The sequence below is a fragment of the Coffea eugenioides genome, chromosome 6 (assembly GCF_003713205.1).
Source record: "Coffea eugenioides isolate CCC68of chromosome 6, Ceug_1.0, whole genome shotgun sequence".
NCBI classification, from domain to species: domain Eukaryota; kingdom Viridiplantae; phylum Streptophyta; class Magnoliopsida; order Gentianales; family Rubiaceae; genus Coffea; species Coffea eugenioides.
In genome coordinates, this window is record NC_040040.1 from 46,954,785 (window position 1) to 46,980,070 (window position 25,286).

Consider the following 25,286-nt stretch of genomic DNA (forward strand, 5'->3'; position numbering starts at 1 on the left):
TTTCCCCCTCTCACGATCATTGAAGCGGAAGCCCCCCTCCTTTTTTTAGATTTTTCCTCTCTGTTTTTCTTAGCTCTTCTGCAGCTTGCTTTTTCTTTTTCTTGTTCTAGCTGCACGACTCTCCATTTCCCTCTCTGGTTCCCTTTAGCCGTCCCCCATGAAGTTTCTTTTCTTGCCCTATTTTCGGCTCCCTGTTTTTCTTTCCCTTGCTTCCACGAAAAACCCCCCAGTTTTTCTTCCGCCCGACTGCCGCCCCTTTTTTGGATTTTCTTGCTCTCTGTTTCTTTCTCTCTCGCCGCAGCCTCCTCTGTTTCCTTTCCCTCTGTTTTTCCTAATCCCCGAAAGCCTTCAAAAGTTCCAGGTCTTTCCCGTAGCTCTTTGTTTTTCTGTTGCCGAAGCCTTCCCCTCTAATCTTTCTTTGCTTCTGTTTTTCGCCTCCGATGAAGCACTCCCTTTTTTCTTTCAACCCAGGCCCCCCTTTTGCTCCCTTTCTTTTCCTCTGTTTTTCCTCTCCGCCGCCAACTTCCAATTTTCCAGATTTCTTCTTGTTCTTGTTTCTATTTTGCAGCTCCCCTTTTTTGCTCTTGTCCGCCGTCCCTTTTCCTTATCCTCTCTTTTCTTTTCCTCTGCTGCTAACAGCTTTCCTTATCCCCTCACCGCCGCCTCTCTTTTCCTTTTTCCCCTTTGCTCTCTATTCCCTTTTCTTTTGTTCCCCCTTCTGGCTTGCGGCTGTTTTGCTTTTTAAAGGCACCTCACAAGACTAGACCTAATATGGAAGGCCAAGATTTCAAACCCCAAAGTAGGCTTATGTGTCTTATTCTTGTCCCTCTGATTGACTTTTCTTTTTTTTTTTTCTTTTTCCGTTCTTTACCTTTTTTCAAAAATTTAGTGCAAAGAACTCTTAATTCAATTAAAGTAAGACAAGAGACACGAACCAAAATAAAATAAAATCAAATAAAATAAAGACTTAAAATCGAAACAAATAAAATAAAAATTAATTTAATTAAATGATTAAAATTTGAAATCAAAATTTGGTGTCTACAGTTTGCCCCTCTTTGTCTGAGTTTTGGAAAAATTTGAGACAAAAAAGTAGACACCAAATACTTACCTGTGTTATTCGGCTGCAGCTACTCGAATGACTGTCATTATTGAAACGAGAACTGACCTGTTTAATGAGAACTTTAAAATGGGACTGACCCAGACGAGAAATTTAAAACGGGACTGACCCGAATAGAAAATTTAAAAGGGGACTGACCCCAAACAGAGATTTAAAATCGGGACTGACCCGAGGGGACTGACCCCAACAGAAATTTAAAATCGGGACTGACCCGAAGGAGCTGACCCCAACATGAAATTAAAATCGCGACTGACTCGAGGAGCCTGACCCCAACATGAAATTTAAAATCGGGACTGACTCGAGAGGACTGACCCCAACATGAAATTAAAATTGGGACTGACCCGAGAGGACTAACCCCAACATGAAATTAAAATTCGGGACTAACCCGAGGGGACTGACCCCAACATGAAATTTAAATTCGGGACTGACCCTAGGGGACTGACCCCAACATGAAATTTAAAATCGGGACTGACCCGAGGGAGCTGACCCCAACATGAAATTAAAATCGAGACTGATTCGAGGGGACTGACCCCAACATGAAATTTAAAATCGGCACTGACCCCAACATGAAATTTAAAATCGAATGCACACTAGTGGGACTGACCCATGTTTAGTGGCAATAAAATGCACGCTAGTGGGACTGACCCATATTTAGCGGCAATGCAAATGAAGTGCTCACTGGTGGGACTGACCCATGTTCAGTGGCAGTGCAAAAGAAATGCTCACTAGTGGGACTGACCCAACGGCTAGTGGCGGTGTAAATGAAATGCACGCTAGTGGGACTGACTCATGTTTAGCGGCAATGAAAATGAAATGCACACTGGTGGGACTAACCCATGTTCAGTGGCGATACAACTAAAATGCTCACTAGTGGGACTGACCCACGGCTAGTGGCAGTGAAAAATAAAATGCTCACTAGTGGGACTGACCCACGGCTAGTGGCGATGCAAAATAAAATGCTCACTAGTGGGACTGACCCACGGCTAATGGCGGTGTAAAATGAAATGCTCACTAGTGGGACTGACCCACGGCTAGTGGCGAATAAAAGAAATACTGGTATGTATACAGAGACTGTATAAGACTTGCTCGAAAAATTATCCAAAGATTTGCCCCAATGATGAATTCGTCAGTGGGATTAAACCCGAGCCTGCCTTGATATAAGCGGTCAACGGGAAAAATCCGGTCCTGCCGAGGTTGGCGGGATAAAACCCGGTCCCAAAGTGATATAAGCGGTCAGCGGGATAAAACCCTGTCCTGCCGAGGTTAGCGGGATAAAACCCGGTCCTAACGTGATATAAGCGGTCCCAAAATTAAGTGTGATTGTCAAGAAAGGGGGGAGATAGAAGGGAGCGCGGCGGACGCTGAGACATTGCCAACAAGAATTCAATTTGATTTTTCAAGAAACAAGAAATTGAATTTGATTTTTTTTTGATTTTTTGATTTTTTGATTTTTTGATTTTTTGATTTTTTGATTTTTTGATTTTTTTTTTTTCGTTCGAGAGAACCTTTTTCAAAAATAATTTGCCCCAGTGTAGGGCCCTTTTTCCCTCTTCTTTCTTCTCTTTTTTCCGGTATCGGCCTTCCACATCACCAGATGCTCTTTCGTCGATTTCAGCCATGAATACCTGCACAGGGGGCTCACCAAAGTATGACATGCACTTAAATTTCATGAAAAGAGCAGCGTGATTGATTTGGAAAAATGTATTATTTGATTCTTGGACGAAAACCCTCAAATGTATTACAAAAAAATTTGCCCCAGTGTGGGCCCATTTAATTGCAAAAATTTGTTTGGATGACTCTCCATTTAATTAAACAAAGTAAGAGACTATGTTTCCTAACAGACAATTTCATGATGAATTTCTCGAAATAATACCAAATTACAAAAGATTTCTTCCTCATCTCAGCATCGATGCTTAGAGTAACGGGTCACCATTTCTTGTTGGCTCATCTTTCAGGATCAATCCAGTGGGGCGTTATTTCTGATTTGGAAATGGGAGGTCAAGATTTGTCTTATTCTTGTACCCAAATTGCATATAATCCCTTCAATACCACATCTTAGTGAAAGCAAATAGTTTGTCACCCCTATTTCTTAAGAAAATTTAGTCAACATATAGGCTTTAAGCTTGCAACAAAATGGGTAGAAACGATAGCTAAACATATGAAAACTGGTTATACCCTTATGATCACAAATGATTGACTTCTTATGAGCATAATCCTCGCTTTGGGTTGTCATGAAGGAATAAGTCAACGATGGACTTTATGGGCTTGTAATGTGGCTTGAAACGATAGTTAAAGAAATAAGACTTTCAAGGACATTGCACCGAAGATCGCATTTTTTAAAATTGCCCCTATTTTGAACTCAAAAGATCTCAAACTTTGTTTGCATTTTTCTCATCATTCACCAGGGATTTTAGCGTCGAATTTTCTGTATTTTCTTTTCTTGTTTTGCTTTTGCTTTTTTTTTTCTTTTCCTCAACTTGGTGGGTTTTCACATGGTGAGTAGCGTCAACCCCATACCCAAGCAATTCAGAAATACAGCTAAAATTTTCCTGCATCAGAAATTTTCTTGACAGGGCCATTGCAAAGAACAGAAGTCAGGACTTGCGGCTTTTGTAATGGGGTCTGGTGGGGTGCTTAAAAAAGTTAAGGGTTGAAAGTGGATTTCAAAAGCGGTTTGAAGAATCTGAGATCGCATTGTTGCGCCAACCCAATTTTAGGGCTAAATCAGAATTTGCCCCAATTTATGCTCAATTGAGGCTTTTTCCTTTCATTTTCTTTTCCTTTTGATGTTTCGGCCTTCTGCCATTTTTGAACTTTCACAAAATTTGCCCCAATTTATTTTTGAATTGAGGTTCTCTTTTCTTCTTTTGTCTTTTGATTTTGTTGCATTATCACTTTCACCTCTTGAGACTTTTCTCGTTTCAACTCAAACTTGCCCCAGTGTGGGGTTTGCGATTCTCAGGGGTTGCCAAATGAAGTATTTTATTCTGAAAGTTCAAAAGGGATAACTAGGGATAGGATGTTTGATTGGAAAAAGAAGAGGGCCTGACTTTTGTTCCGTTCCTTACAATAATTCTGAAAGGAAACTTTCATTAATGCGAAATTTCTTGCAAGTACCTGAATTAATTAAGTGAGGAATACCCTCGTTCATCCACATCTGTGAAACACAGGTGATCCGCCGGACATTCTTCCCTCTTTTCTCTTTCTTCCTCTCAAAATTGAAGCTCAGGTAGAATCAAATTTCCCCAAATTGCGGTTCTCTCCCTTTTTAGTTTTAGCATTTTTGCTTTTTCTTCATTTTTGGAAAATCCTCCAATCTCCTTCCCCAATGTGGGGTGCGATCATAGGTACTTTGAAAAGAACCACCCATTTTAGCTCAAATGAGGATGCAAGGGATAAATAGTATTTAGGTTGTAGAAACGATGGCCAAAGTATCATTCTTACACCTCAAAACAACCAAAGTAACGAAATGGTCATTGGTAATCCATTCCCCTTTTGATATCTAAGAATTTCCAATGTAGGGTAGTGATCATCAAGGCACTTATTGAAATTATTCTTTTAAAGGCTCAAATGGGAGAGCAAATGATAAAGTTTGTATAGATAGAGAAACGAATGCTCGAAGTATCATTCCAAATTTTCAAAACAAACAAGAATGATGCACATTTTCGCTTTCACTTAGATGTGAATTGAATATAATTAGACACAGTGGACATTTCTCAAGCAAAAGTTGCCCCAGTTTATCAATCAATGTGACTGATTTTTATTTTGGAGTTAATAGAAGCGGGCAAAATATCAATTGTACAGTGAAAGAGGAAGAGGTATTGCATTGAGTCTTTTGAGTGACCTCTTATTGTATAGTTCGGATCACCAAGCGAGCGTATACATTTGTGAGTTTTCAGGCTAGAGGTTGAAAAATCTCAATTCGATCTTATTTTCTTGAAATTCATCATGAAATCCCTCAAATAGCCAAAAAAGAATGAAATATACATGATTATATACAAAACAACAAGTGTATAAACAAAAAACTTTATTGCTAAAAAAGTTTGAAACAAAATTTCTACAAATGAGAAGAGAAAGACTTCTGAAGAGCTCCACATATACACACTTGTTTGCCTCCTTTTCGGAACAGAATTTTTCTTTTCTTTGAAAAATAATAATGAAGACTCTTAGAGGCTTTAGCCTAACGCTTCCAAATGAATCCTTCATGTTTTCATTGCAAGGGCTGCCCAAGAATCAAATATTACCTTTCAAACTTTATCGGATCAAAATTGTTATCAGATATAGAAAAATATTTCCACCTTATTGAAACATTTTTATGAATGCAGGGGAAGGGGAAAAAATAAAAGGAAAATACCCTGAGTTAGTAATCAAGATTATAAAATCGGTATGCATGTCTTATGGGTGAACCCTTTTATGCCAAGGGTAGGTCTAGCATGAAAAATGCAATCCTCTAGGGTAGGCACCATACAATACCTGATGAATCCGATCAATTGATTGAGTGAAAAATGATTTCAAAAATTTGGCCAATTGGGAGTGAGAAGAAACATTTGTCTTAAAAAAATGAGGACAAAGCCCGAATGGATTGTTTACTTTGATCAACACATGATATGTGAAAGAGAGCTTACTCTTGAAAGGATTGCAATGCCTCGACTAATGTATTTCAGTGAATTTTAGACTTAAACCCTAAAAAGGAATAAGCGGATCAAGAGGATAGGATGAAATTGATAATTTATTCAAAATTGACTAGATTACCTTAAAAGGGTAAAAGGGTCAAATGCATTGCATGAAATTTGATTATTTATTCAAAATTGAATGGATAACCCTAAAAATGAATTAAACTAATCAAATGAAGTGAATGAAATCAATTGATTAAGTGAAATGATAATTTATTCAAAATTGACCGAATTGCCCTAAAAATAGGTAAACTGGTCAAATGGATCGGATGATTTATTCAAAATTGACTAGATCACCCTAAAAAGGGTAAACTGGTCAAATGAAATTTGAACGAAACTGATGACTTATTCAAAATTGATTGAATTGACCTAAGAATGGGTAAACTAATCAAATGAATTAAATGAAATTGGTGGTCTATTCAAAATCGACTAGATTGCCCTAAAATGGATAAACTAGTCAAATGAATTCAAAATCGACTAGGTTGCCCTAAAAATGAACAAATTGATAAAATGGACTGGATGAAATTGATGAATAAAATGATCCAATGGACTGAATGGAATTGACGGCTTATTGCAATGCATTAGTCTATGAGCCTTCTAATATCAAATTTTGGTCTCAATTTATTTATCGTCTCAATCGTGAGGAAATATTGGTGAATTTGTTCCAATTAATGTCCTTTACGCCAGGGATTTTTACCAATTTTGATAAAGTGGCCAAAAAGTGATTATTAGATGCTCATATTCCAAAGATCGCTCTATGAAAATGATCGGATCCTACCTTACCTTGTGCACTACCCCTTTGGATGGTACAAAAATATAAACGTGCAAGTCTCCTTGGATTAAATATCTGAGACACAGGGCGGTTTAGTCCTAACACGGGATCCCCTAAATGGCATTCCCTTTCTATGGTTTATGCGTGATGCCAGTTTATTAAAGCAGTAAAATATGCAATTTGAAATGAAACATGACCTAAGGGACCCTTTATTTGCCAGGGTAAGCCTAAAATGATATGGCATTAATTTATGAACGAAATATATCGAAATTTCTTAAACGTGCAATAGCCTATCTACAAGGGTAGGTTCTAAAAGAAGGTCATGCCAGACCTCTTATTTGCTAGGGTTTAGGAATGCAATGGAGACACAAAACCAAGAAAAGTTAGTTCAGCCAGATAAATACACATAACACATTGTAGCAACGAGATAAAGCAATCAATACAAAGAAATAACGTAATAAAAGGGAAAAAGGGGTTGGATCCCTCCTCTCGTGAATAGTGTCCCTAATAAGGTAAGGCAGACTCTACCCTAGGCAAGCTATTATGGATGCATGAGGTATTGGCTCACTAATGCATCTAGACTCGATAGGTTTTAGGTCCCCGTGCCTTCAGACTTGGAAACTAAGGGTCATCAATCCCAAGGTTCTTTGTCGGTGGCTCGAGCGATTCCCCAGACATTGCTACGCACACATCGTGTCACGGCTACATGTCATGAGTGAATCTATCAAAAATCCTCAACCTTCGACTAAAAGCTAAAGGCTATGAACCCAAAGCTTAAAATGGAAGATTGAGTGACCCCTCGGATCATGCTACGCACACATCGTGTCGCGATCACAAGTCCAAGTGAGTCGCCTAAAATCCTAATAGGGTGGAGTGGCGTGACAAGCCACTAAAAGAAAAATAAATGAGGGGTGAAAAATTAAAGCGTATGCACGTATGCTAGTGCTCGTTCGGAGGGGAGGGATCGAGAACCAACGCGAGGCTCTAGGGTAATATCCCCCACCCAAATGCAATGCAAAGCGCGGAATCACGTACATAACCATCCATCCATCAAAACAATCGTACGCCAAATGGGTGAGTGAGTGAGTTGGTACGTACGAAATGCAAAAAATCCTAATAAAAGGAAAAAATGCAATCCTAAACATCCAAATGTAATATATAAGAAGGTTAGAAGAAGAAAATAATCGACTAAATCAAATGCTCGGACTCTCTAAGTCCCCAGTGGAGTCGCCAGCTGTCGCGCCCCATTTTTTTGTAAAAGAAAAATAAATAAATGGTTTAAAAAATGAAATTTTTTACTTGAAAGATGAATTTTGATTTACAAAGAAAGTGGGTTTAAATGGGACATGAAAATGCGACGATTTGACCCAAAATATAGTTTAAAAGGGGTTTTTTGAAATAAAAATCGGAGTCGCCACTTGGTATAGAGTTAAGGTGTACCAAGCCACCTAAAATGAATTTTTAAAAGGAAAAGGTAGAAAGAAACCCCTTTTAAACGACTCCTTGTCTACGTAAACCAATGAAAAAGGTTCGGGAGTCACATTTGACGAAGGGGAAGGCAAGAATAAAAATCCAAGGCACCCCTTCGACCTAGCCAAGGCTAGTTGCGTAATTTAGTCAAGGATTTTCTTATTTTTAACCAAAAGATTTATCACATTTGGATGTACTATATGAATGCAAACCCTAGATCTAGGGGGGTATCGGGGGGCAAAATTTCTCTTCAAAGCTTGAATGGTGCCAATCACATTAATTGTGACGCCCAATAACGACTCTTTGGAGAGGTCACGAATAATGCAAAAATATGAGACTTTAAGAAAAGAAAAGAAATAAAATTATTATACAAATATACATGTCTTAAAGGAATGCATCATGTCGGATACGGGGGACTAATGGTCGTGACTCAATTTTCCCTTTTAATAGAGGGAATACGAGAGTGCTAAGGTTTAGAAAAACCACACTCGTCCATATCCCATATTTAAGAGGTTATTCCCTAATCTAATCAAGCAAATGAACTAACCTAGTTCTAATGCTCATATGAAATGCAAAACTAATGTCATGTTTCATACAAAAGGAGTAAGTAATATACATATAAGGGAAAATATGTGGGAAGGGGTATACATATATAAAGAAGTGTCATGCAATATGGTAACGCCCTAAAAAGTGAAAACATGCATGAGATGGAGTGATTTTATCATGCAATCATGATCTAACGCGCGAAGGGCTCCAAAGGGTCTAGCATTGGACTAACCCACATCTACGCTCTCTCACAAGCATTGGACTTGCGAGAGTGCGAGGGAACAACCATGACTAGCATTGGACTAGCCCCGATTACGTTCATTTGCATCCATCGTACACACATATATAAGTAATATGCATAATTAAAGCAAGTAGACATGTGGGCACGTAATTCACATAACACATAACACATAAGCATGCATATCTAGATGCCAAACCTAAGGAAGCAATTAAACACTTATTTTCTCTCTTATCATTCCTATTTTCTCTCCTATAGTTTTGCTATCTAATTTTTGTTGTATTCCTATATGATTAGGATAAAATTAGTTTTATATTCCTATATAATTGGAATAGAATTAGTTGTATGATAAAGAAAAAATTAGCATTGTAATCCAATATAGTAGGCCAAAAGTCAACTATTTGCCTTCATATATATTCATAGCTGCATGTTAGTATCGATTAATAAAATTGCCACTTTTTGAAATACATCACAACATATTTTCAATTAAATCAGTCTTTTGCTCAAATGTGTGTAACATTTTTATGAGCTAGTACAAACTTGACTACAATTTTCATTCTAGAATTTAATAATCACGATTTCTATATATCATTATGATGTGAGGCAACATTGGAAACCTAATATGTAAACGAGCTGCCTTGTGAAAGCAATAAATCTGTGTTAGATTCTCAGCAACTTGCAATATTTAACCTCCATGAAAAGGAACACGAAATCAGGACAGTATTGAAATCGTATCGTGGGTTAATTTTAGGTACTTTTAAACATCGACTAAATAATAAGGGCTCTTGTGGATTCTTTAATGGCTGATAAGAATGGTTTCCTCTAAGCTAGAATATATAACAGTATACTCTCCCACACAAATCAATGAAACAGCCATAGGTATTATTAAAATATGTCTCCTTTGTCCTTTTGAGTTTTGACAATGTTTGTTACACCAAGAAACCAATCATAGGTAATTAATTTTTAATGCGGACGAACATGCTAAGATTCATGGATCACTGAAATGTACTATTCGAACTATACCTAGAATTATTTTTAAAGTAGAGAAGGATGAGATTTGAGAAATGGGGATGATAAAGGAAAATTTGCCGCCAAGAACTCTAATTTTTTTATCTCAATTTTAACTATTTGACCAAAACCTGATTGAAGAATCACAAGATGTAATGCATAATATACTCTATGTACCATCTTCTATGTGTATCTTTCTGTGTTTACGTGGGAGAGAACCAAAATAAAGAGTTGCATCAATAATAAAAATTAAAATATAGCTAAAAGGTAATGCTGAAAATATCTAGAAATTGCATATATTGTTTTCACAGAAAAATAGCATGCGCAATTTTTTGATATTTGACCATGAGATTATTGTTTGATTAATCTTTTCAATATTGGCTTATTTCTAAAATTTTTCTATATGTAGGCTTTACATGCAAACCACATGTATAAAAAAGATTATTTTAATTCTAAGTACAACTTGAATTAAATGAAGTGGTCGAACATGCTTCCTAAAATCATCACTTAAATCATGTATTTAAACCTTGCTTGACTTCCTTAAATCCATCCTGTAAAATTTTATAAGATGTAAATTACTTATCAAAATCCTTTTTAAACAGTTGATGTTACTAAATTTAACTTAAACACCTCTTTTGTGGCCCACCACTAATTGGATATAGAGAAATATGGACTAATATTAGGCGGTCATTTGGTTATTTCAATTTATATTATTTGGACTAAAAATTCTCTTTTGTTTGGAATTTTTTAGTTAAACAATAATGAAGAATACAAGGGTAATGCCATCAATATATGGCCCTTGAAAGGGACATCTAACCTTGTGAAGTTGGTAGGAGGATAAGTGAGATTTAAGAAATCTCAAGGGTACTTAGTGTTATTAGGAGAAGTGTGATGACCTCACTTCTCCTTAGGGCGAACCCTAGGGTTTTGGCGGGCCGCCTGCCTAATTCTCGCCAGGGGTCAATACGAGTCAAATTTAAACTAAAAGGTAATCAACCAATAAACAAAAGTCAGTATAAAGAAAAGTCGCTTCCTTATATAATCATTCAAGTCTTATATCACAAAGTTTCTAAAACATACATCAAATTTTCCCAAAATACAACCTTCCAAAGTTGACTAAACTATTTACATCCAAATTCTAACCAAAAGTAATCAAGTCAGCTGCTCCAAAAATCTTTCCATTCCAAGCTCCTGTTAAGAAAAACAAACTACGGGGGTGAGCTAACTCTCAGTGAGGCCAAGAAAAGCATGCAACCAAATAAGTTCAAGTAATAATAACACTGGTACAAGAAATATAGTTAAAAAGTTCATGTAATCCACAAATAACAGTAAAGCACAATCAATAAGGACACGGGGGCTCTCAGGAGCTAAATTTCCATTGCTTTGCCAAGACTTGATCCAATACCTCCACGTGATGACATTCCGTCAACCGGGTAGGTAGCAAGTCCATAGAAACCCCGCTTACTTCCTCCATCCCTCATTTCACCCTCTCGGATCTGTAACCAAACACTCACTGGAAGGGCAATACTACTCGAGTATGCCAAACAAGACCTCAAAAGATCAAGTTTTATGATTTTCTCATGGTTCACCAAACTTCTCGACCAAACCCATGCCGGCTCGAGTCTCAAGGTTAGCCAATGAGTTTTGGGCGTCCCCAGATATACAAATACATTTTGCCAAGTTCACGCAATTCAATTATCAAGTCACGTTCACACAAGTCAATGGTCTAGTTGAGTATAAGAGAACGAGTGCGATAAAGTATACACTTATCTCGACAAGTCCAAATCACTTAATTAACAAGAAACAATTCAAATATTTAGCAACAAGTCATGCACTTGACACTCACCAATTCAAAAGTAACTGAGTAAATAAGGCCTTTAGTTGTCCGCACTGAGATTCCCTTCAAAACCCTCTTGAGCACCTGAAGAAATAGTGACCAACCATCACTTACGTATACTCTAGACCTCTTAACATTCAAAAAAGAAAATGCACTTGCTTAAAATTTAAGACAACGACTTAAAAGAGTTTTACTCATCGAAAATCGAGATTCAAAAATGAGGATTTAAAGTCTCAAGTTCGAGTCAATTTAAAGAAGCTTTTCTCGCTAAATCATTGAAATAATGTTCAAAGAGACTCAAAATTCATTTTTTGATTCATGTCGTGGTAAGTAAATCTCAATTCCAAAAGAAAGTACCAATTTCACTTTCGGTACAAAAATCGAGAAAAAGGTAGATAGTTTCCATCTCACAAAACTTCTAATCTCATATCCGAACTTTAAAATATAAAGAGCGTTCACATTTTCAAATTAACGAAGTCAAAACTCATCCAAAACTCCCCTCATTTCATAGAAATTGTCAAAGCTAAAGGTTTCAAGTTTTGGATAGAAAAGTAGAGAAATTCCCTAAGAATCACTTGAGTTAAAACGCTCCATTCTTAAAGTTCAAACTCATGGAAATAAAAAGGTTAAGACTAGGGAGTGAAGTCTATTTCTCAAGTATAAAATGAGACACAATAACCAAGAAGTTAAACAACTCTGAAAACGCATCAAGAGAGGTTTATTCCATCGGGAATCGAGTTTCAAAAATAACGTTATTAAAATCACAAAAGAACTTGTATCATCCATGAAATCGAGTTTGAAATGAATGATCAATCTCAAAAGGAAGATGGAAGTTCTTAAAAGTTCATTTCGTAGGAAACCAGAAATTTCCAGTTTTACGCGACAACACTTGAAAATTCATATCTTGAGTTTGGTAAATCCAAAAATTGTAAACTTTACACCGTTGGAAACTAGATTCAAGTTACAAAAAATCACTGCAAGACACTTTTCTCAGACTCAAATTTGAATCATTCAAATTTTAGGTCAAATTCACTGTTCTTGATAGGATAGAGTAAAACAGGTTTGTAATTTCAGTAAAGTTTGGAAATTCGGGATAATTCGTAGGAATGGAATCAACCCTTGAAATTTATACTGCTAATAGAGTTCCAAATCTAGTTTCAAATGCAATAAATGGAACTCAATTTGGATTTTCGAACAGCAAGATACGATAGTTTTAAAAATGCTGGTTTTTGCAACCTATTCAGCAGATTTCCAGTCACCAAGTTTCGACACAGTTTTGAAATCCAGCTATAACTAACTCTACACAAGTCCAAATTAAGAATGGTTTATGGCATTAGAAACTCAATTCAAAATGCAATCATTCATCAGAAGACATCATTTTCAAACTCTTTTCAAAAGTGAGACGAAATAGAGTCACAAGATGCAGTTGTATGATTTTCTCGGGTAAACAGGTGAAGTAAATCAGTCCATTTTTCCGGTTCGCTATGGCTCACTCAAAATGAATTAGAAGAGAATTTTTATACCGTTTGAAAGCCCTTGGTGTCTAATTTCAAATGCAGCAAACGGTACTCGATTTCAAATTTTGTACAAAGATTTATATGCAGACAAAGAATTACTGGTCGGCTGACCTGGGTGGCTGTTCCAGTTTTCTTCCTTTCTTCAAAACGCAAATGAACGAAATTGAAAAATAACTATGCAAAACTAAAACAAATAAAGTGAATAAATAAATAAATAACATGAAAACGTTCAAAAGGCATGCAATTAGGCACATAAATCACATAGACACATAGGGTCAAATAAATGAGAATAAGGGATAGAGTGTACCTCCCTTGTGTCAGGACCCTAGCGACGAGAATTTACTTATTTACCCTCCAAAATAATAAAAAGGGTCAAGGCATCACTTTAATTAACAAATAATCATAAAAGATAAAATGAATTGTGAAATTGAATCAATTAAATCATATAAACAACCCACATTCAAGAAGTCAAAAGAATAAAAGACTTGATTGCAAAAATTAACAAAGCTTTGGGTGTCAAACTATAATCATCACAAAAATCTGAGGTCACAATTAAAGAAAAATAAAATTCAAGGACCTATTTGCAATTAAATTAAGGACCCAATTGAAAGAAGTTGAAAATGTCTAAGGTCACAGTATAGTCAAGGAGAAATCCAGTGACTGATTTGCAAATTTGCTTTCTGGTTTCTTAATGGATCAGGCCATTGGTCCATTTTCTAACTTCTTCTTGGGCCAAGACCACTTGGCCCGCTTAGAAGTCCAAGGGAATGACATGGGTTAACCCATTCTTTACCAACCCAAACGAATTAATTACAAGCCCAATCCTAAAACCCAACCAAACGTGTTGGACTTTATCTTCCTAAGCCCAAACCAGAAACCCAAATAAAAAAAAACTAAACCTACTCTCTCAAACCCAAGTCAAAAAATAACCTCTTAACCCAAATCATCTATTTCAGTAAAGCCCAACATGATAAAATCAACAAAAATTATTGAGCCACAATTATGTCCTAAAAACAAGAATTAATCTAGTTAAAAGACTACTCATGCATATTAAAAGATGATTAAAATCTAAAAGGGAGAAATGAACTTAACTTTTCCAATTCTTTGGGCTATATCAGAATAAAAGGGAAACTTGAGAGGTTCAAAAACAACAAAATTAAGGACCTGATTGAAGGACTTATGACAGTTTTGGAGATCGAATTATGAAATTCTAAAATTCTGGGGTTAAATTGAAATTTTTTAGAAATTGTGCTTCATGCTTCGCAGAAGCATTCTTCTTAATGCAAATGAGAGGGAGAAATTTCTGCAACTTTTGATGCTACAAAGATCCAACAAATTTACTCGGCAAAATCACCCCACCATCATCCAACACGCAAAAAGCAGAAACGGAAAAAATGGATTCTAAAATTCAGTCTGATTTCTTTTCCTCTCCGCAACTAACAATTCCTGCGGATTCTGGCTGGCTGGCCAAATTTCCTCTTAAGCGCATACAGAGAAAGGACAAAATTTCCTCTTTTTGGTTCAAAATCTCCATTCAGGCATTTCATCAAACACTACATGGGCGTAAAGGATTTCAGTAATTCTCTGCTCAAATGATGTAATTTAGCACCCAAAATTATCAGAAATCAATGAAGAATGCAGCCCAATCAGACTTTTCACACACAACAGAAAATATTCTCCACAGAAATACACAGACGTCAGACAAGGATGAAAGTTCTACTAAAATGAGGAAGAAAGGAACGATCAGGTCACTGTCTCTCATTTTCACCCATTCGTCAGCAAAATTAAAGAGGTGAAGGAAGAAATAGAACCTTACCAAGCCTTTGCGGTGAGGATTTGCAAGTGGTGGGGTGGATTCTGGTGACAGCGGCGGCAAACTGTCGAGTATTCGTTCTGCGTTCTTCTCAGTCCGAAGGAGACAGAGAACGGCCGGAGACTTTCCCTTGCTGGTCAGTGGGGTATTCGAGTTGTGACTTGGCTATGGAAGCGCTGATGGCAGACGGCTTGGTGAAGGTGGCAGTAGAAACCCCTGCTGCTTCGACGGCTACGATGGCAATGACGGACAGCAGCAGCGGCGGGCGCGGATTGGTGGTGGCTTGGGCATATAGCGTGAGGAAAAGTCTGGGCAGGCGGCAGAGGGAGTTGAGATTGTGGCTGTGGTGGTTGGGAATTTTTCCCCCTCTCACGATCATTGAAGCGGAAGCCCCCCTCCTTTTTTTAGATTTTTCCTCTCTGTTTTTCTTAGCTCTTCTGCAGCTTGCTTTTTCTTTTTCTTGTTCTTGCTGCACGACTCTCCATTTCCCTCTCTGGTTCCTTTTAGCCGTCCCCCATTAAGTTTCTTTTCTTGCCCTATTTTCGGCTCCCTGTTTTTCTTTCCCTTGCTTCCACGAAAAACCCCCCAGTTTTTCTTCCGCCCGACTGCCGCCCCTTTTTTGGATTTTCTTGCTCTCTGTTTCTTTCTCTCTCGCCGCAGCCTCCTCTGTTTCCTTTCCCTCTGTTTTTCTTAATCACCGAAAGCCTTCAAAAGTTCCAGGTCTTTCCCGTAGCTCTTTGTTTTTCTGTTGCCGAAGCCTTCCCCTCTAATCTTTCTTTGCTTCTGTTTTTAGCCTCCGATGAAGCACTCCCTTTTTTCTTTCAACCCAGGCCCCCCTTTTGCTCCCTTTCTTTTCCTCTGTTTTTCCTCTCCGCCGCCAACTTCCAATTTTCCAGATTTCTTCTTGTTCTTGTTTCTATTTTGCAGCTCCCCTTTTTTGCTCTTGTCCGCCGTCCCTTTTCCTTATTCTCTCTTTTCTTTTCCTCTGCTGCTAACAGCTTTCCTTATCCCCTCACCGCCGCCTCTCTTTTCCTTTTTCCCCTTTGCTCTCTATTCCCTTTTCTTTTGTTCCCCCTTCTGGCTTGCGGCTGTTTTGCTTTTTAAAGGCACCTCACAAGACTAGACCTAATATGGAAGGCCAAGATTTCAAACCCCAAAGTAGGCTTATGTGTCTTATTCTTGTCCCTCTGATTGACTTTTCTTTTTTTTTTCTTTTTCCCTTCTTACCCTTTTTTCAAAAATTTAGTGCAAAGAACTCTTAATTCAATTAAAGTAAGACAAGAGACACGAACCAAAACAAAAATAAAATCAAATAAAATAAAGACTTAAAATCGAAACAAATAAAATAAAAATTAATTTAATTAAATGATTAAAGTTTGAAATCAAAATTTGGTGTCTACAAAGAATATGCAGAAAAAATTGAGTTGCTACACAAGAATGTGGAACTGGAGAAGAAATACAAAGGAAATTCTCAAGTTGGTCAGGTCATGACTTTTCGTGTGACTTGTGAATACTGTGGCAAGTTTAATCACATTGAAACTGAGTGCCGGAGAAAGCGAGGAAAATGTCTGATCTGTGGTAGTACCAAACATCAAGTTTCAAGTTGCCCTAGTGCCTCTAAGAAAAGGAGGAAATACTCAGCAGCCTGCTAGATCCGCTACAAATCAGTCGAGTGTTAGAAGGGGTGATTAATGCTAATAGCCGTGAGGGGGATCCAAATAGTGGAAGCTTTACGAGTAAGGATGGATCTGACTCCACTTGAGGGATAGGAGTTGTAATATTACCCTAGTTTAGACTGGTACTTTTAGAGGTTGTAATCTTTTGTATAGGGGATAAAGTTCTTTTGGTGTTTTGTACATTTGTGACTTAGTACGTTTTCCTATGATTTTGTTTGTCTCCCCTTTCTTTCGAAATGATTTGACGAAGTTATCCTCACTTCGTGTAACTATTATGATCTTTTATGACACATAAAAATTTACTTTGCTTTAATTGATTTTATGGCTTATATGTATATTTAATTTATTGTTCCACACCTTTAGACCTGTAATAAGATCATGAACGGTACTTGAGAATAGTTACAAACCCTGAGAGAGCGCCAACTTTTTTCTAAGTTCAATAAATGTGAGTTTCGGTTGAAAGAAATAGCCTTTCTAGGTCATATAACCTCTAGGGAAGGAATTACTATAGACCCAACCAACGTGGAAGCTATTTCTAAGTGGAAGCGATCAGAAAACCCTACCGAAATTCGGAGTTTCTTAAGGTTAGCCGGATATTATCGTCGGTTTATCAAGGACTTTTCTAAAACTGCAAAACCCTTAAACCGAGTTGACTAAGAAGCATGGCAAGTTTATATGGGATTCTAAATGCGAGGAAGGGTTTCAAAAGTTGAAAAGTGTTTGACTGCGGCACCGTATTAGCATTGCCAAGCGAAGGAGATGGTTTTGTGGTTTATACAGATACTTCAAAGGATGGTAGGATGTGTATTAATGCAAAATGAAAAAAAAAATGATTGTGTATGCCCCCCGTAAGTTGAAACCTCATGAGTAGAATTATCCGACCCATAATTTGGGGTTAGTGGCAGTAGTGTTTGTCTTGAAAAGTGGAGATATTATTTATATGGAACGACTTTCGAGATTTTCACTGATCCCAAGAGTCTTAAGTATTTATTTTCCCCGAAAGAGTGGAATTTGAGGCAATGTGGATGAGTGAAAATTGTTGGCTGATTTGATAGGCCTAACAATTAAGGGGTATAATATTACCCTAAATATGGATTGGTTAGCTCGCCACCATGTTCAGTTAAATTGTAAGATGAAAGCGGTAGAGTTGTGATTCTAAGGGTAGCACCTATCTTTAAGACGCCGTTTAGAATAGCTCCAGCCGAATTGAAAGAACTGGGGGATAAGTAAATTCCTTTGGTAAAAGTTCTATAGAGCAATCACGGAATGAGGGAAGCAATTTGGGAAGTAGAAGAGAAGATCCGGAAGAAATATCTAGATTTGTTTCTGAATCAAAGTATGAATTTCGAGAATGAAATTCTTTTAAGGGGGGAGGGATGTGAGGACCCAAAATTTTCTTGCTTTTATTTTATTTTACTGGCTTATTTAATTATTTATTTATCCGTTTTCTCCGAATAATTTATTTTAACCACATTAATTTTATTTTCACAGAACAATGTCTCATTTATATTTTTAAAACGTTCCGTTAGCAAATTTAATTTTTATGTTGCTCGTCCAGTAAGTAATAGCAAATGCACGTTTTTTGAGGTGATATTCGATCCGAGAGTGCAATGATTTTGGAGAATTAATTTTAAACTAGTAAGTATGAGTATTTGTAGTGTTAGAGGAACCACCTTGGAGGATTAGTATTTAAATGTAGCAAACAAGAAGGAATTGTTAGTGCATGACACTATTAGAGCTACTATTCAAAGTTGACTTTTACCCTCTAAAAGCTTCCTTTCACCTCACTTTCCCATAACATTTCAAAGCACACTTTCTCTCCTTTTTCTCCTCTCCATGGCCGGCCCTCTCTAGCTCAAGAAGAAGGGAGAAAAGCTCCAATTTTTCTTGACCAATCTTGCTCCAAGATCCATACGAAATCCTCCAAACCTTTAGTAGTTGATCCAACTTGAAGGAAGCTTCCATCTTGTGGTGAATTCTTGGTGGTTAGTGGTGCATAACTTGGCTCTTCCTAGGGTTCAAGAACTTGAAGAGGTAACAAGTTCATCCTTCTTTAATCTTTCAAATTTTACCAAGAGTAGAGGTTGTATTTTATGGGTTTGAAACCCTAATCAAGAAGTTAGGCTAGAGGACTTGAGGAACTTTTATTTCTTACTTTATATCCTAGGCTAGTGGTCTTGAGGTGGTCTTTTAGGTAGCTGACTTGAAGCCTCTTGCTTGATTGTTGTTGTTTTTGTGATGAGTGACTTGATATTGGCTTGGTAAGTGGAGAGAAAATTGGAAGAAACCATGGGAAGTGCTAGCCGAAAATTTGCCGCCTTGTTACCTTGCTTGGATTTTGAATTTTTGTTGCTTATATGGCTGCTAAAATGCTTGTTATATGTTGTATTATATGTATGGAAATTTTCTTTGAAAAATCATTTCAATTGGTTACATAAAACTTGCGTTTTAAAGAAAGGAAGAAAACTGGAACAGCCACCTAGGTCAGCCGACCAGTAATTCTTTGTCTGCATATAAATCTTTGTACAAAAGTTGAAATCGAGTACCGTTTGCTGCATTTGAAATTAGACACCAAGGGCTTTCAAACGGTATAAAAATTCTATTCTAATTCGTTTTGAATGAGCCATAGCGAACCGGAAAAATGGACTGATTTACTTCACCTGTTTACCCGAGAAAATCATACAGCTGCATCTTGTGACTCTATTTCGTCTCACTTTTGAAAAGAGTTTGAAAATGATGTCTTCTGATGAATGATTGCATTTTGAATTGAGTTTCTAATGCCATAAACCATTCTTAATTTGGACTTGTGTAGAGTTAGTTATAGCTGGATTTCAAAACTGTGTCGAAACTTGGTGACTGGAAATCTGCTGAATAGGTTGCAAAAACCAGCATTTTTAAAACTATCGTATCTTGCTGTTCGAAAATCCAAATTGAGTTCCATTTATTGCATTTGAAACTAGATTTGGAACTCTATTAGCAGTATAAATTTCAAGGGTTGATTCCATTCCTACGAATTATCCCGAATTTCCAAACTTTACTGAAATTACAAACCTGTTTTACTCTATCCTATCAAGAACAGTGAATTTGACCTAAAATTTGAATGATTCAAATTTGAGTCTGAGAAAAGTGTCTTCCAGTGATTTTTTGTAACTTGAATCTATTTTCCAACGGTGTAAAGTTTACAATTTTTGGATTTACCAAACTCAAGATATGAATTTTCAAGTGTTGTCGCGTAAAACTGGAAATTTCTGGTTTCCTACGAAATGAACTTTTAAGAACTTCCATCTTCCTTTTGAGATTGATCATTCATTTCAAACTCGATTTCATGGATGATACAAGTTCTTTTGTGATTTTAATAACGTTATTTTTGAAACTCGATTCCCGATGGAATAAACCTCTCTTGATGCGTTTTCAGAGTTGTTTAACTTCTTGGTTATTGTGTCTCATTTTATACTTGAGAAATAGACTTCACTCCCTAGTCTTAACCTTTTGATTTCCATGAGTTTGAACTTTAAGAATGGAGCGTTTTAACTCAAGTGATTCTTAGGGAATTTCTCTAGTTTTCTATCCAAAACTTGAAACCTTTAGCTTTGACAATTTCTATGAAATGAGGGGAGTTTTGGATGAGTTTTGACTTCGTTAATTTGAAAATGTGAACGCTCTTTATATTTTAAAGTTCGGATATGAGATTAGAAGTTTTGTGAGATGGAAACTATCTACCTTTTTCTCGATTTTTGTACCGAAAGTGAAATTGGTACTTTCTTTTGGAATTGAGATTTACTTACCACGACATGAATCAAAAAATGAATTTTGAGTCTCTTTGAACATTATTTCAATGATTTAGCGAGAAAAGCTTCTTTAAATTGACTCGAACTTGAGACTTTAAATCCTCATTTTTGAATCTCGATTTTCGATGAGTAAAACTCTTTTAAGTCGTTGTCTTAAATTTTAAGCAAGTGCATTTTCTTTTTTGAATGTTAAGAGGTCTAGAGTATACGTAAGTGATGGTTGGTCACTATTTCTTCAGGTGCTCAAGAGGGTTTTGAAGGGAATCTCAGTGCGGACAACTAAAGGCCTTATTTACTCAGTTACTTTTGAATTGGTGAGTGTCAAGTGCATGACTTGTTGCTAAATATTTGAATTGTTTCTTGTTAATTAAGTGATTTGGACTTGTCGAGATAAGTGTATACTTTATCGCACTCGTTCTCTTATACTCAACTAGACCATTGACTTGTGTGAACGTGACTTGATAATTGAATTGCGTGAACTTGGCAAAATGTATTTGTATATCTGGGGACGCCCAAAACTCATTGGCTAACCTTGCGACTCGAGCCGGCATGGGTTTGGTCGAGAAGTTTGGTGAACCATGAGAAAATCATAAAACTTGATCTTTTGAGGTCTTGTTTGGCATACTCGAGTAGTATTGCCCTTCCAGTGAGTGTTTGGTTACAGATCCGAGAGGGTGAAATGAGGGATGGAGGAAGTAAGCGGGGTTTCTATGGACTTGCTACCTACCCGGTTGACGGAATGTCATCACGTGGAGGTATTGGATCAAGTCTTGGCAAAGCAATGGAAATTTAGCTCCTGAGAGCCCCCGTGTCCTTATTGATTGTGCTTTACTGTTATTTGTGGATTACATGAACTTTTTAACTATATTTCTTGTACCAGTGTTATTATTACTTGAACTTATTTGGTTGCATGCTTTTCTTGGCCTCACTGAGAGTTAGCTCACCCCCGTAGTTTGTTTTTCTTAACAGGAGCTCGGAATGGAAAGATTTTTGGAGCAGCTGACTTGATTACTTTTGGTTAGAATTTGGATGTAAATAGTTTAGTCAACTTTGGAAGGTTGTATTTTGGGAAAATTTGATGTATGTTTTAGAAACTTTGTGATATAAGACTTGAATGATTATATAAGGAAGCGACTTTTCTTTATACTGACTTTTGTTTATTGGTTGATTACCTTTTAGTTTAAATTTGACTCGTATTGACCCCTGGCGAGAATTAGGCAGGCGGCCCGCCAAAACCCTAGGGTTCGCCCTAAGGAGAAGTGAGGTCATCACACTTCTCCTAATAACACTAAGTACCCTTGAGATTTCTTAAATCTCACTTATCCTCCTACCAACTTCACAAGGTTAGATGTCCCTTTCAAGGGCCATATATTGATGGCATTACCCTTGTATTCTTCATTATTGTTTAACTAAAAAATTCCAAACAAAAGAGAATTTTTAGTCCAAATAATATAAATTGAAATAACCAAATGACCGCCTAATATTAGTCCATATTTCTCTATATCCAATTAGTGGTGGGCCACAAAAGAGGTGTTTAAGTTAAATTTAGTAACATCAACTGTTTAAAAAGGATTTTGATAAGTAATTTACATCTTATAAAATTTTACAGGATGGATTTAAGGAAGTCAAGCAAGGTTTAAATACATGATTTAAGTGATGTTTTTAGGAAGCATGTTCGACCACTTCATTTAATTCAAGTTGTACTTAGAATTAAAATAATCTTTTTTATATATGTGGTTTGCATGTAAAGCCTACATATAGAAAAATTTTAGAAATAAGCCAATATTGAAAAGATTAATCAAACAATAATCTCATGGTCAAATATCAAAAAATTGCGCATGCTATTTTTCTGTGAAAACAATATATGCAATTTCTAGATATTTTCAGCATTACCTTTTAGCTATATTTTAATTTTTATTATTGATGCAACTCTTTATTTTCGTTCTCTCCCACGTAAACACAGAAAGATACACATAGAAGATGGTACATAGAGTATATTATGCATTACATCTTGTGATTCTTCAATCAGGTTTTGGTCAAATAGTTAAAATTGAGATAAAAAAATTAGAGTTCTTGGCGGCAAATTTTCCTTTATCATCCCCATTTCTCAAATCTCATCCTTCTCTACTTTAAAAATAATTCTAGGTATAGTTCGAATAGTACATTTCAGTGATCCATGAATCTTAGCATGTTCGTCCGCATTAAAAATTAATTACCTATGATTGGTTTCTTGGTGTAACAAACATTGTCAAAACTCAAAAGGACAAAGGAGACATATTTTAATAATACCTATGGCTGTTTCATTGATTTGTGTGGGAGAGTATACTGTTATATATTCTAGCTTAGAGGAAACCATTCTTATCAGCCATTAAAGAATCCACAAGAGCCCTTATTATTTAGTCGATGTTTAAAAGTACCTAAAATTAACCCACGATACGATTTCAATACTGTCCTGATTTCGTGTTCCTTTTCATGGAGGTTAAATATTGCAAGTTGCTGAGAATCTAACACAGGTTTATTGCTTTCACAAGGCAGCTCGTTTACATATTAGGTTTCCAATGTTGCCTCACATCATAATGATATATAGAAATCGTGATTATTAAATTCTAGAATGAAAATTGTAGTCAAGTTTGTACTAGCTCATAAAAATGTTACACACATTTGAGCAAAAGACTGATTTAATCGAAAATATGTTGTGATGTATTTCAAAAAGTGGCAATTTTATTAATCGATACTAACATGCAGCTATGAATATATATGAAGGCAAATAGTTGACTTTTGGCCTACTATATTGGATTACAATGCTAATTTTATCTTTATCATACAACTAATTCTATTCCAATTATATAGGAATATAAAACTAATTTTATCCTAATCATATAGGAATACAACAAAAATTAGATAGCAAAACTATAGGAGAGAAAATAGGAATGATAAGAGAGAAAATAAGGGTTATATATGCTAACAGCTCCAATTTTTAAAACCTAATACCTGCAGATCATTTATTGAGTATAGGATATATTAGATATTGATCTCATAGTAAAGATTGTCAAGTATCAGTGATTTTTGAACTTCTCTATTATTTAAATTATCACAAATAAAACAAGCAAATCTGTACTACATGCATGCAATAAAAGTATAAAACATGACAATAAGATGTGCCTTGGTTATGGAATTCCTACCTCCTTTTATAGTTGAAATTACCGGTTAAATGAGTTGTATTATCTTGGTTAGTTATGGCATATATAATTTCCAACTATATGTGATATCCTCTTCGTAGGTATACCAACAATATTTATAACTATTCCATAGCTTCTAACGTAATGATGAAAATAGCCGTAGATTCATTAAATTTTATAAAATTACATGGTGTAATTCATATGAATATATATGGAACAAATCACCAAGGACACAAAGGTTCAATCCTATGTTTGTGAGTTAATACCCTAGATTTAAAACTTTCATAAACTAGTGTTAGATCATAATTTTCATTGGTGATACAACACCTATAGATAATATAATTAATGATTAGATAACCACGATTGGAATAGCAACAGTGTTAAACAACTTGCTCAAGAAATAACTCAAATAACCATGAAAACATCATATGACAATCATAGAAGTTAGTCCACACCCTAGGTTGGCAATCTAGCAAAACATAAAGAAAGAGAAACACAATCCAAACTTGTATTATTATTAAATATGGAATCCAATACAAGAAATGAAGTGCTAATAAAGAAGAAACCCTTGTCACTTGAGCCTCCAACTCTCCGTCTTTGATCTCCAATCTTCATCCAAGTCTAGTTAAATACAAGATTGGAATAAACCTAACTATCCTCCATTAACCTATTGAACTAGAAAGATCTAATTGAAACTCCACATTTTTATTAGTGTTTCTAACCTCCCAAGTCCTTCCTCTTGGCTACACAAATGTTCTAGAGGACCTATTTATAAAGTGGCTATAAAATGGTGAGAAAAAGAGAGAAAAAAAACCATGTAAAACTCTAGTTACTACTCACACTGCCATAGGATCCATGATTGGATCCGCCCGTGGATCTATCTTGAAGGTCCCTGAATCCACTATTTTTCTCTTCCTCAGTATCAAGCTTTAGTTGACAGTGAATGATTTTTTTTGGCACCGGATCGTGCTCAGGGAGGCTGAATTAGCCTTTCCATAAAACATGAAATTGTAGTCCCTTGAGTTGCTTTCCAATGATATAAGAATCAAGTCAATTAGATATCTAGATGTTGAGATATGTCCAAAATACTTCACACTGGTCAATAGACTTTTCTGAATTTTAGCAACAAAAGTATACTTTGGTATTTCAACTTTTTGACTATCAAAACATGTGAATTGAAATTCGATGTATTCATAAGAAACTCTTAGCTTAAAATTCTTCAAGAATCATCTCAATCCATTGTGTGTAGCTCAAGTAATAGCCAAAAAATCAAAATGTGTCAGAGCTACCAATACTATTCATTATTGAACTTGATTGCATTTTCTTTGATATTTTACACTTCATGTTTACTTGAAGTGAACTCTAAATTATCAAGAATCATTCAAGTATCTTCTCATTTTACTCCAATTGATGATTGAGTCGTCAAAATCTACAAAAACATGAAGTTTTAATAACTTAGCTCTATAAAAATCCAATTTTTCTCACTTTAACCATAAAATATAATATACAACTAAAACCTTAGTTATTTGATCCAAAATTAAATAAAAACATGCCAAAATAAATATAAATAACCACACAAAATAAGCACTTGTCACTGATCCTCTGAACGGATGAAATGGGTATAAAGCTCATTGGACTAAATTGACTCATGA